Genomic DNA, 11,914 nt, shown 5'->3' on the forward strand with positions numbered 1-11,914 from the left:
CCCAAACTGAACAGGATCTTTCATTTCCATGGCCTCCATCATGCCCATGTGGTTGGCATGCCTAAGACGTGAAATCACATAGAAATTCTCTTGTGAATCCCCAAAATATGTCAGTGAACCAAGAGCCTGCAAATATACAATTATAGTATTAAATCACTGATTAGGGACACAGAAAAACCGAGTATTTTTATAGCATACACTCCTTAAGGGATTTATCTATTGACATTAAAATCCCCAGTGGAGGGCAGCCCAGGTGGCTCAGCAGTTTAGCTCTGCCTTCAGCCCAGGGTGTGATCCTGAAGGCTCGGGATCCTGTCCCACATCAGGCTCCCTGCATGGAACTTGCTTCTCCCTCTGCTTATGTCTGTGCCTCTGTGTGTGTGTGTGTGTGTGTGTGTGTGTGTGTGTGTCTGTGTGTCTCATGAATAAATAAGTAATATCTTAAAAAAAGAAAAGAAAAAAGAAAATCCCAGTGGAAGTTCTTGTTCATGTGGAAGGTAGCAGCTGTGCTGGTAACATTTGTTAAGAACTTGCCATAACCCATACATTATGCTAAGCAAGTACTGTCCCCATCTTCTCATTTAAATTTCTCATCTGTCTTCTGAAATAGGAACTATTACCTTTATTTTACCAGAAATAAGAGAGTAAATGTTCCAACCAAAGTCATATGGCAGGAAAACCTGTTGGGAGGGATTCCAATGTCATAAATAAAGTGTTGGTAGCTTGGACAAAGTCATGATACTGGAAATAAGGAGGGAATTTGAGATACACTTTGCAGCAACAGCCTTGCTGGTAGACTGAGTGTGACAGATGAAGAAGCAGCAGCAAATAAGAATGACTGCCAGGATGCTGGCTGGAGTACTATGATGATGGCACTTATTTGCATGAGGAAGACCAGGAGAGAAATATGTGCTCCCCCACCCCCAGAAAACTTTGTAATCATACTTATAGCAATACATATAACACACACACACATATCCATATTTACCTTTTTTAAACATGATCCTGGAGGAGAATGTTCTTTCACTTGCTGTTCTTCATAGTGTTCTATCACAGAAGACCCTCAATCAGGATTTTAAAGTTTGTTTGTGGTTGATGTTTTGATCCATTAAAGGAAAGCACACAGTGCAGAGGGAAAATTTAGCACCAAACCACCCTCAAGTGGCCCCACCCCTCCTCTGGTTTAGATTAGCCTTAGCTAAGTTAGCATTGTTTAAAATTGGCTATTCTTTGTTCTCCCTTGGAGCACATTTCTCACTTGCAACCAAGAACTACTCTTTGCCAGCCCAGAATTTGACTAAATCTGAACAAGTGGCCCATTTTGGATGACAATTCTGAGTGCATACTCCTCACTGTTATACGGTGTCTTTACTGATTTTTTTTCCTTCATTGTTTTCCTTCATTGGTGCTTTTGACTTGAGTCCAGAAATGTCTGGTTCATACCATTTTAATTTTATACCTTTTTATTTCATTTAATTTAAATTTTAGGAAATAATAGATATTTAAAAGAACAAGCATTTACAGGCAAACAATTAGAGGGCGGAATTGAACAGAGTATGGGATGACCATTTGAGAGTCATAACAAAAAGGGCCTAGAAAAGCCTTCCCAGTACGCTCTGCAGGGATGTTTGCCTGGGTTCCAATACATCATTTTGCTACTCATTTGCTACATCATTTCTTGACCACTCAAAATAAACCACCAAATCTGAGGGTATGATATATAATTAGTTGATATATAATTAATATATAACGGTATGTAATTATTTGATGCACCATAGATGTAAAACTATGCCCTGCCTTAATTTTCATGCATTTAAGATAGAATTAAGCAAAAGATAGAATTCTCTCTGGTATGTGAAGAAAAAAAGGAGCCAATCTAATCACAGGCATTAATAGCCTTCTAGAACCACACTTTAGATAGTATGTTTCCCAGGCAGCACAGGTGGCTCAGCAGTTTAGCGCCGCCTTCAGCCCAGGGCCTGATCCTGGAGACCTGGGACTGAGTCCCATGTCAGGTTCCCTTCATAGAGCCTGCTTCTCCCTCTGCCTGTGTCTCTGCCTCTCTCTCTGTGTCTCTCATGAATAAATAAATAAAATCTTTAAAAAAAAAAAATAGATAGTATGTTCCCTGGAACAACAGTTCCTTGAGATATTAACAAGCATCCCAAAAGGGAAAAATGATCTGTGGTCCTGTGGGTAATGCCGGACTAAATAAATTTAAACAATATTCTTTACGTAGACTTCATATCTTTTACATGATGTTAATATGTATTCTGAATTTCCAATGTGATCTCAAACATGCATTTAGCTGTTTCCCAAATTTATTTAATTGTAGAATCTACGATTTGAGAAATGTTCTGTGGCACATATTTTGGGAATCTCTAATGAAAAAAAAAACATAAATAAGTGTTTTGTTGAAAAGACAACCTCATTTAAAATTAGTCAAAGGGAAGGCCACTATTTGGATCACAGGAAACTAAGACTCCATTTCGTCACTAATGTAAAGATTTGTCCTTGGAAGGGATTCTCAGTACCCATGAACACCTGTAGTAAATTGACCCTTCTACACTATCTCACTACCAACTATAATGAAACCAAGTCTTGAACCAAATTCTGCTTCACGTACAGATATTTATTAGGTGAATAGTTATCAATAGCCCTTACAGCGTGTTTGGTAATCTCAGAGAAGTCTCAGTTTTCTGCCTTTTAATTTTTTAAAAGATTTATTTATTTATTTTAGAGGTAGGGGTGGGGAGATGAGCAGAGGGAGAGAGAGAACCTCTGGCACACCCCCTGCTGAGCACAGAGCCCACAGTTCATGATCTCAGGGTCATGAGATTGATCCCTGAGTCTGGCTCTGCCCTCAGCCCAGAGTCTGCTTAAGATTCTCTCCCTGTCCTTCCCAATCTACCCCTACCCCTAATCATGTCTGCACATACTCTCTCTCTCAAATAAATAAAATATTTTTTAAAAAAAGAAAAGAAAATAAAAGAAAACACATCTGGGTCTTTACTAGAGACACACCAGAGCCAAGATGTGCTACCTATACAACCTTTCACCTTGGCAGGGATCCCCCAGCCTCGGCAGTGATTCATCACAGGGTCATCTGGGCATGTCTTGCTCTGTCAATCTCTGTTTCAGACACACTCAGCTACACTTTAGATCAGCATCATAGTAGGTGACAGTGGAAACTTCCTTGGTTGGGGGCCCAAGAGAGGAACAAGATCCTCATGCCTGAACCTGGCCCACAAGTCTTCCCCAACCAGACCAGGCTGGCTGGGAGGAGGGCTGTCATTTTTTTTATGGATGTGATCTGGGGTAATTCACTCCTCTGTGTTTGCCATTTAGCCATAACTATGGCTGGAGGTTTTTTTTTCTTTGAGTTTTGTGTGTGTGTTTTAAACCTAAACTGTTCAAAGAAAATATGTGTTGTTCTTGGACCTCTGCAAAGCATGTTTTCTGAATTAGATGCATTTTCACAGAGAATTAGTCTTAAAACCCCTGTGAGCTTAAAAATAGACTAAGAACTAACTATTTCCTCTCTCTTTGGAATTTAAAGTGTTTTTGTGAGTGGGTATTGATTTGATTTTACTTTTGGGGGGTGGTGCAGAGGAGTAGCATAATTAAGATCAAGAAAAGAAAGAAAATAATTTTACTATTCCCCATACTGCCCAAACTTTGAGACTTACTTATGTTGATTAATAAAGCTTATTTGGAAATTCGTTCATTTATTCATCCGCTCTTTCATTCACAAAAGTTGACTGTGTACCTACCAAGTTCAAGGCATTGTGGTAAGAGAAATATGCAGGAAGGAGCCTGGAGCATTTAAGAGCAGGATATTGATATACATACAAATTAAAGGTACCATGATTTGCGCTTCTGAGATATTTGACTAATTAAAGCTCAGGAAAAGTGGCATCTATGTTGGCAAAACTGCCAACAAAGGAGTTATCAGATAAAACAATCTGCAGTAATTTCATCAGCCAAGAAACTTCAATTCATTATACCCATCCAAGAAGAAAGTTAATTACGGCTTTGGCTGATTGCTCCCCTGGCTCTTTGTGTTATCTTAACACAGAAGGCAAGAGAAGGCAAGAAGGAGTTGAAAGAACAATCCTTTCAAAATACACTGGGGAAAATAAAAAATGCAGATGTTCCTCTCTGGGACCCTTGTGACTGGTCAGATCCTCTTACCCAGATCCTAAAAGGGCTTAGTGAAAGCAAAAATGTTAACTGTGAGTGTTGACACATTAATTGGCATTTCTTCTATATGGATCCAAGCCTTTCTGAACAGAGTCCTTCAAGATTCAGCTTTCACCCTGTAACCTCTGTACCCCTCAAGCCCCCACACACAACCAAGTCAGCAGGCACACTCACACATCATGCTTGTTCTCACAGCTCACCCCTCGCTATCAGCATGTATGTCTGTGGATCCCTCTTTCTCACAGGCCTGGTAGATATGCGGTGGATCTTTGGCACATAGTGGCACTCAAAAAATGACACATAATACATAGGTTATGAAATTTTCAGAGCATATATTTAAAGGAAAACATAAAAAAATACTCATTGTGCACATTAGAATAATAAACACTACATTAAAGGTGGTTTACAACTATAAACAGAAAAAAATCTGGCCAACAGTAAAAAGAAAAACATGATCTGTCTCACAGGGTACATGCAACCCACCACATCTTCCAAGAGGTCATTAGCCTAAAGATAACTCTAACCACTAAAAGTGTGGAGTCTATTTATTTTTAATAGTGGGGAGCATTTTAGAACAGGATGTTGACACGTATGCACACATGTCCATTGAAGGCACTGTGATTTGACATACTAAAATCTTGGGTCAATCGAAGCTTCAGTTGTTGGAGCTCACTCTTCAAATTTTGTAACACTGTCACATGTAGAAAATATGTGAGGTTATAATCAAAACTTGGTCAAGTTAATCTGAAACATTAGCTAGTATACATAATTATTATTGTGCTATACTGTAATGAGGTATCCGTTGTAAGCAATTCGTGTAGATTATTATAACAATTAGCATAGCTTTCCTTTCCCCCTTCTGGCTTCATTTTTTTCTCCACAGTCTGCAGAAGTGTCAATGTCTACAGGGTTCCTGACACTGTGCACTTAGCAATGCCTACCTCACATACACATAAGCATGGGTACCAAAGGACGAAAATCCTATGCCCCTTCCCCTAATGCTCTTTCACATGCCTGTCTCTGTTGTCACCTTGGAGAGTGCTCCCCACACTCTCTTCTTCTTCAGTTTCCCTCTTAAGCATCTCCTCCAGGGGCAGAGTCAAGATAGGTTGGACCTAAATTGTATATAGTGTAGGGAGTCTTATTTAAGAAAAATATTACAAAACCATGAGTTCAAAATTAGGTAAAAATGAATGTTTATTTGAAATGAGAACAGACACAGCAAACTGAAAAACACTTCAAGTAACAAATACCACAAACCACAAAATCCAGAAAAATTAACAGACTGTTTGTATTCCACACTTCTGTAACATTTTCCCACAGACTACCTTCTGGCTCCATACGTTTAAAACTTTGTTTCTGCTCCACTACACACGTGTGTGCAGGGTCAGACACTATGGGACACATACCATGATGCCACCTCTAGCCCTATGCCTTCCTGTGAGGACACAGGTAGGCAATAGGAGTACTCATGCCACAATGGCTAGCAATTACTTCCCTACGTGGAGAAGTGACTGTGAACCATCCAAATATATCTTTCTACCGTGTCCCTTTAGCCAGATCCCCCCAAAAATGCCTGTGGTCACTTTAACTCTCCAACATGAGGAAAAGTATGACAGGGGCAAGTTGGAATGAAAAAGCCAGTGGAGTTATGGTTAAAGTATCTTACTTTTGTACATGTTACTGAACATTTGACCATGTGAACACATTGCTAGGGCCTCTCTAGGGCCTTGGAAAGAGGCTGGCACAGAAGGAGCTCCCGAAACTAAAGTTCCCTCAGCTTGTTAGTAAATCCATGTCTACCCTCCTCTCACGCCTCCTCCCATGGGTTCAACCCCCCACCGACCAGGGCCGACAAGACCCATGAGGCTTCAGGTGCTGAACACCATGACTTAGGGCAGGATGGACATACTGACAAGGGAAACAGAAAAAGGAAGCCATACAGATGCCCTCTGTCTTCAAATCTTGGGACAAGGAGTGATGGGGGCAGTGGTTAGGATTCTGATGAAAGTCGGGACTTCGAACTCAGGCAAGTGAACTTGAGGTCATTGAATAATGAACACTTAGCTCATAAAGAGAAGAAGAAGAGAAAATGAAAGAGGAGAAGGGAAGGGGAAGGAAGCAAAGAAGAAAGGGAGGAAGAGAAGAGAAAAACAAGAAGTTTCCTCCGTGTATATCTCTTCTCTGGGAAGCAGCCCTGTTTATCTTTGTGTCATAATACCATTTACAAACTTTCTTCAGCCTATACACTCATCCTCTTAAATTAGAGAGAGTGACAGTTCTCTTGGCTCCATTCTGCAAAATGCTGGTTGTCATGATCTCACTATTAAAAAAGGGAAAAGGGGGGGGGGGACCACCTCCCAAGAGATTGTTATCACAACAAATGCCCAGTGGCCTGGCCATCTGGTCACTGTCCACATTCCCCGGTGGCATATGAGTTTTTCATCCAGACCTAAATTCGATGCCAATCTCCATGTCATCGTCGATCTTCAAAATTCTTCACACAATAGCTGGAGTTTTCTTTACATTTGCTTGCCTTACTTTGTTAAACGACTCTCGTAATTTTCTTCCAGAGAAAAAAAATAACAGAAAACTTGGAACAATTATCATTTATAAATGGGGGGCTTGAAGTAGCATATTGAACCTCAGAAAAGTTGAATTCTTTAAGAAGAATGTATTTAATCAGCATCAGAAACAAACTCCCTCATGGAAATCCTGGAAACTCCGTTGTTTCAAAGCTTTGCAGTGTCATGGACTTCCTTACTGACAGGGACCCCTGAAGGTCACCTGATTCCAGAGTAACTACCATCATGCCACTGGTGAAGACAATCAGGAGACATTTCTCAACCCATCTCAGTAACATTCCAACATCATAATCCCCACTTTTAGGAAATCATGATTTCCAAAGATACTGCCATTCTTCCACATACTTTGTGAAAATAAATAGATCAACACCTTTACAGTCTCAACAAGAAAAACAAGGTACAGAATTAAGGCACATTCTATACCTCTGCAAGCTAACTTGTCTATACTTTTTCCAGCCCTTGAACCACCTGTTCAAAACTCCCATATCTAACCCAGGTAGTCCCTGGGCCTTTAAGTTGTGGGCGGAACAAACCAGCCATACTTATGAGTGCTCCTGAAGGACACTGAGATTGATAAAGTCTAAAAGTTGAATAGAAAATAAGGTCTGAGGACTAGTGCAAAACATGGTGACTACAGTGGATAATACCGTAAGACCTAACTGGCATTTGCTAAGAGACTGGAATATAAATGTTCTTACACATACAAGAAATGTTACTATGGAGACACCTGGGTGACTTAGTGGCTGAGCGTCTGCCTTCGGCCCAAGGCGTGACCCCAGGGTCCTGGGATCCAGTCCCACATCGGGCTCCTGCGAGGAGCTTACTTCTCCCTCTGCCTGTGTCTCTGCCTCTCTCTGTGTCTCTCATGAACAAATAAAGTTAATCCTTTAAAAAAAAAAAAAAGAAAAGGAGAGGAAAGAAATGTTACCATGTGAGCTTACGGAGGGAACCCTTTCCCATTGTACATGTATATCAAATCAGCACACTGCACGTATATTTTCAACATCTGATGATCATCAACACCTTTCTTGCTAACTCTCCCCACTTCCATCTCTGGCAGGGCCCAGGCTGAGATCTCATTATCTCCTTTATCCTTCTGCTTGCCCCATGTCCTCGATTTCCAGGCAGGTCCATTTCCCAACTCCTTCACTGGGCATCAGCTACTCCTGGATAGGCCTTTCCTCTGTGAGGGCCCTGGGACTACATCTCAGCATCAAGTAGTGTTTGCTGCTGGAAAAAGGCACAGGAAGAGAGAAAATGGCTCAACTTCCCCAGAAAGCACTTGAGTAACATATGTGAAGAGTTTTTAGTATATTTTATCCTACAGCCTAGTCTTCTTCCTCTTACCCTAAAAAAAGTCAGAAGAGGTTCCAGCAGAGTATGAGTGAAAAGGCAATCCAGGCCTATGAAAAAGAGCTGCATGAGTTGTGAGGTTTGTGGCTGGGAGTAACATGAAACAGCAACAAACTGGCTTAAATAATCAGCACAGATCCAGAGAAATCTGGAGGCATGATAGCCTTCAGGGTTGGTAGATTTAGCAACTTAAAAAAAAAAAAAAAAAAAAAGTAGTCTCACATTCAGGTTGTTTCCAGGTCTCTGTTTTTCCTTCCTCCATATTGGTCTCTTGCTAAGTTTGGCTCCCCTAGTGGCCGACAGCACTTGTCAGCATTCTTGTTCACATCTGAATGGAGCCAGAGCGAGCCTGATTTCACAAGGCTTTTGCTTAAAAATAAGAAATTTTCCCAGAAGCCTTCGGCAAACTTCTCATTGGCCAGAATTGGATCACATGGCTATTTCAAATCAACCACTGTCTGGGAAGGAGGCGATAGTAGTGGAGAAAGTAGTTACCCTGAAGCCAACAGCTAGCTCTACCCCTTCTTACGGAGATGAATTTCCGGAGTGTACTTCTTCAGTCCTGTGGGGGAAGGGTGCACTGCTTGGGAATCAGTCGCCCCGTGCACCCCAAGAGCTAAGGCATATACACATGAAATGGTATAGCTGGTTAGGGAAATAGTGAGTAGACTGATTCCTTTGCACCATAAATTCACTTGAGCATAATGGGACTTGGAAATTCAACTGGTAGAGCCAAGCTCTTCCCAAACCCAAACCTTTGGGACTTACAATATAGTCCTTATACATAACATAAAATTTGTTTTGAAGGGGGCACCTGGGTGGCTCAGTGCTTGAACATCTGCCTTTGGCTAGGGTTGTGATCCCAGAGTCCTGGGATGGAGCCCCCCCCATTGGGCTCCTCGCAGGGAGCCTGCTTCTCCCTCTGCTTCTCTGTGTCTGTCATGAATAAATAAAGAAAATCTTTTTTTTAAATTTCATTTTTAAAAACTAAATAAGAAAAAATGTAAGCTGGTGAGTTATATGGTAGAGACAAGCCATGTTTCAAAGTTTCACAGAAAGAAGAAACAATGCAACATAAAGCCCCTGGAGAACATCTCAGGAAGGAGAGGGATTGGTGTCCCATTGAAGGATGAGAGAAATCTACTGGTAACTTTCCTCTGGCTTTGCCCATCAAGGGAGCTGGACTGAAACAACACTGAGCTATGAGCTAGGGGAAATATTCAGAGGGAATGAATTTGTGATGTCTTCGTTTTACAGATGCTATGATTTTGGTCTATTCTAAAATTTAACGATTTTTCGGTGCTGCTCACTTCGAAGAAATTTTCCACTGCTGACCATTTCCAATATATATTTTTTAAAATCCCTACACAAAATCACAGCCCACCTTGCTATTCTTTGCCAGATAAACAAAATTTTGTCTCAATTATCCTCCTCTCCTTAATCACATGTAATTTTCAAACTAGCTGTTACTGACAGTCCTTTCTTTCCTCCTATTTACTATCTCACATCCAATTAGGGGAACTCGGCAAAAGGAAATCCTATAGCAAAATGCCATATACCTTACAATTTAAATACATACTCCTTGAGGATAGCAACTTGGCAAAGAGAGAACTGGACCCTTTCCCTAGAAGACCCATCATTCGGGTCTGTGGCAGATCATTGGCCTGAAATCCCAGCATTTGTAAATACACACCCAAGAGGGACAAGATCCCTCCAATGAAAGGTATAGGTTTTCTTTCCCCCTTTTTTTCCATTCCTGCTTCTCTCATAGTTTCCCAGAGGTACTCAGGTTTCTGGGGGAATATTTTCAGCACACATTGAACTGACCAGCAGGTTTCTATCCCTGCCCCAATAGTCCCTCCACTGTGATCAGGCCTTTCAGCCCGAAAAACGGGAGTGCTATCACTTGGGGAAGGCCTTTGTGCTTGAGATAAATAACTCCTATGCCTCTGTCAGCTTTCTTTGACAAGATAGCTCTTCCCTGCCACCATACAGATCACCCTTCTATCTGTAAAGCACGTCAGAGGATAAAATTCTTTTCCTTGTTTCGTTAAAAGAAGCCAAGTTCCAAGAAAATCCAGAGGGATTCCCACAGTCCCTTTTTACCAAAAATAGGCGTATCCTGCTTTTTCGTGGGCCTCTTTGAAACCTTCCACCGGAGCTGATCCGTGTAAAACTAGCAAATTGGGTGAACGAGTAGGGAGCCATCAGCTGGCCGTCCCTCCAAAAACTGTTCCTAAGTACTTCATATTATGAAGAATTAAGAGCAAGTGGAAAGGAAAAAAATTGCCTTTCAAGGAGCACACAGGATGCTAGGGAAGAAGGAAGGAGTGGGACTTGTATGGCTGCTGACTCTGGAATCTTCAGATCTGTTTGGATGAGTCATTACCCATGACTTCTACAATAGGAATCTGATTTGACTAATCATTCGATAGAAACTTTTATTTCTGTCTCAGCATGTGAAATCTATCCGACTGTCAGGTTTCCTTATTGCTTGAGCAACAAAGCAACAAGTGTCCCAGGAACATACTTGTCATCTTCCAGAAGTACTCGGTGTATGTTGAGTAACTAGAAAGCGTTCATGCTGTAACCCACACACGTGCACCTTGTCACACAACACTCCCACACAAGAAGAGTGAAACTGCCCTTTGATGAAGGCAAACTCGTGGGTGTTTCCAGCAGTTAGGAGTCCTGCCAGGTGTGAGCTCAAAGAAGGAAGGTGAACCCGAGGGCTTCCCCTGCCCTGCCTGTGGCTGAGCTCCTTATTTGGTAAAGCTCCTACCTGCGTCCTGTGTCTCCGTCCGGGCCAGCCCGATGGCGCAGGACACAGCGGGGGAAGTGTGGCTGCTGACATCCCAGCCCTAAGAGATGAATGGAATTCCAGGCAGCTGGAGTCATGCTGGCTTGAGACAGTGGTTTGGAGACCAGACTTCCAATGACAGAAGCATTGAGCCGCCGCGCTCGTGGTAGTTGGTGCACCCACAGAAATGTAACCCACCCCTCGGTTTCGGGAGCTAAAAAAATGAAAAGAACGTTGAGGGAGGCAAAAAGGAAATAAGATGATAGGTGGAGGGTAATTTATTACTTGATGGGCCTGTTCTGTGAATAGTCTAAGACCCCAGAGCCAGATGCTTCCGCAAGTCCTCCAACCAGGAGTCACGTTAAGAAGCACGAGTGGGCACAGAAACTGTTTTTCAAGCCGCAAAGCCCGTTTTGGCTGCAGGGAGGTTCTAGGAGGCCGTTCCCTCCGGGGTCGCGGCCAGCAGGCGGCGGCCGGCGCGGGCCCCTCCATCCGAGTGCAAGACCGCCCCCAAGCGGCCAGCCGCGGAGGCGCCGTGCAGCGCGGGGGGCGGCGGCGGGGCCCTGGGCGCCCGGCGGCGGGGCCGCGAGCGGCGATCGCCCGCCGGGCGGAGGGAGGAGGGTCGCCCCGGCCGGAGCCCCAGCGGGTCCCATTTACCCCCGACGGGATCGTTGGGCTTCACCGACGGGCTCGGTCCCCGAGCGTCAGCCGCGGCCCAGGTGTTCCGGGAGACGGCTCTGCCCCAAAGTCCCGCCCCCGCCCCCGCCCCCGCCCCCGCCCGGGGGCTAAGGCCGGTGCCGGCTCCCGGGGCTCCCTCCCGCCTCCCGCGGCCCGAGCGCCGAGCGCCCGCGCGTCCAGGCGGCGTGGGCGGGCTCCTGGGGCAGGGACTCCGCCGCCCCCGCCCCCGCCCCCGCCCGCTCGCGCTACTCCGGCTGGAAAGGGAGGCTGCGGCGGCGGGGGGCGGAGACAGGGG

The 11,914-nt window shown here is 43.7% G+C and overlaps 1 long non-coding RNA gene across 1 annotated transcript; it reads right to left on the bottom strand.

Moving 5' to 3' along the window:
• Positions 1-5,382: 5,382 nt before the first annotated feature.
• LOC140622623 (uncharacterized) lies at positions 5,383-11,713 on the bottom strand. The gene is made up of 3 exons (XR_012022311.1): positions 11,599-11,713; positions 10,924-11,155; positions 5,383-8,018 (listed from the first exon to the last, which is right to left on the bottom strand). It is a non-coding gene; the product is annotated as an uncharacterized lncRNA (long non-coding RNA).
• Between the last annotated feature and the right edge of the window lie 201 nt (positions 11,714-11,914).

Source organism: Canis lupus, chromosome 32, assembly GCF_048164855.1.
Source record: "Canis lupus baileyi chromosome 32, mCanLup2.hap1, whole genome shotgun sequence".
Classification (NCBI taxonomy): Eukaryota; Metazoa; Chordata; class Mammalia; order Carnivora; family Canidae; genus Canis; species Canis lupus.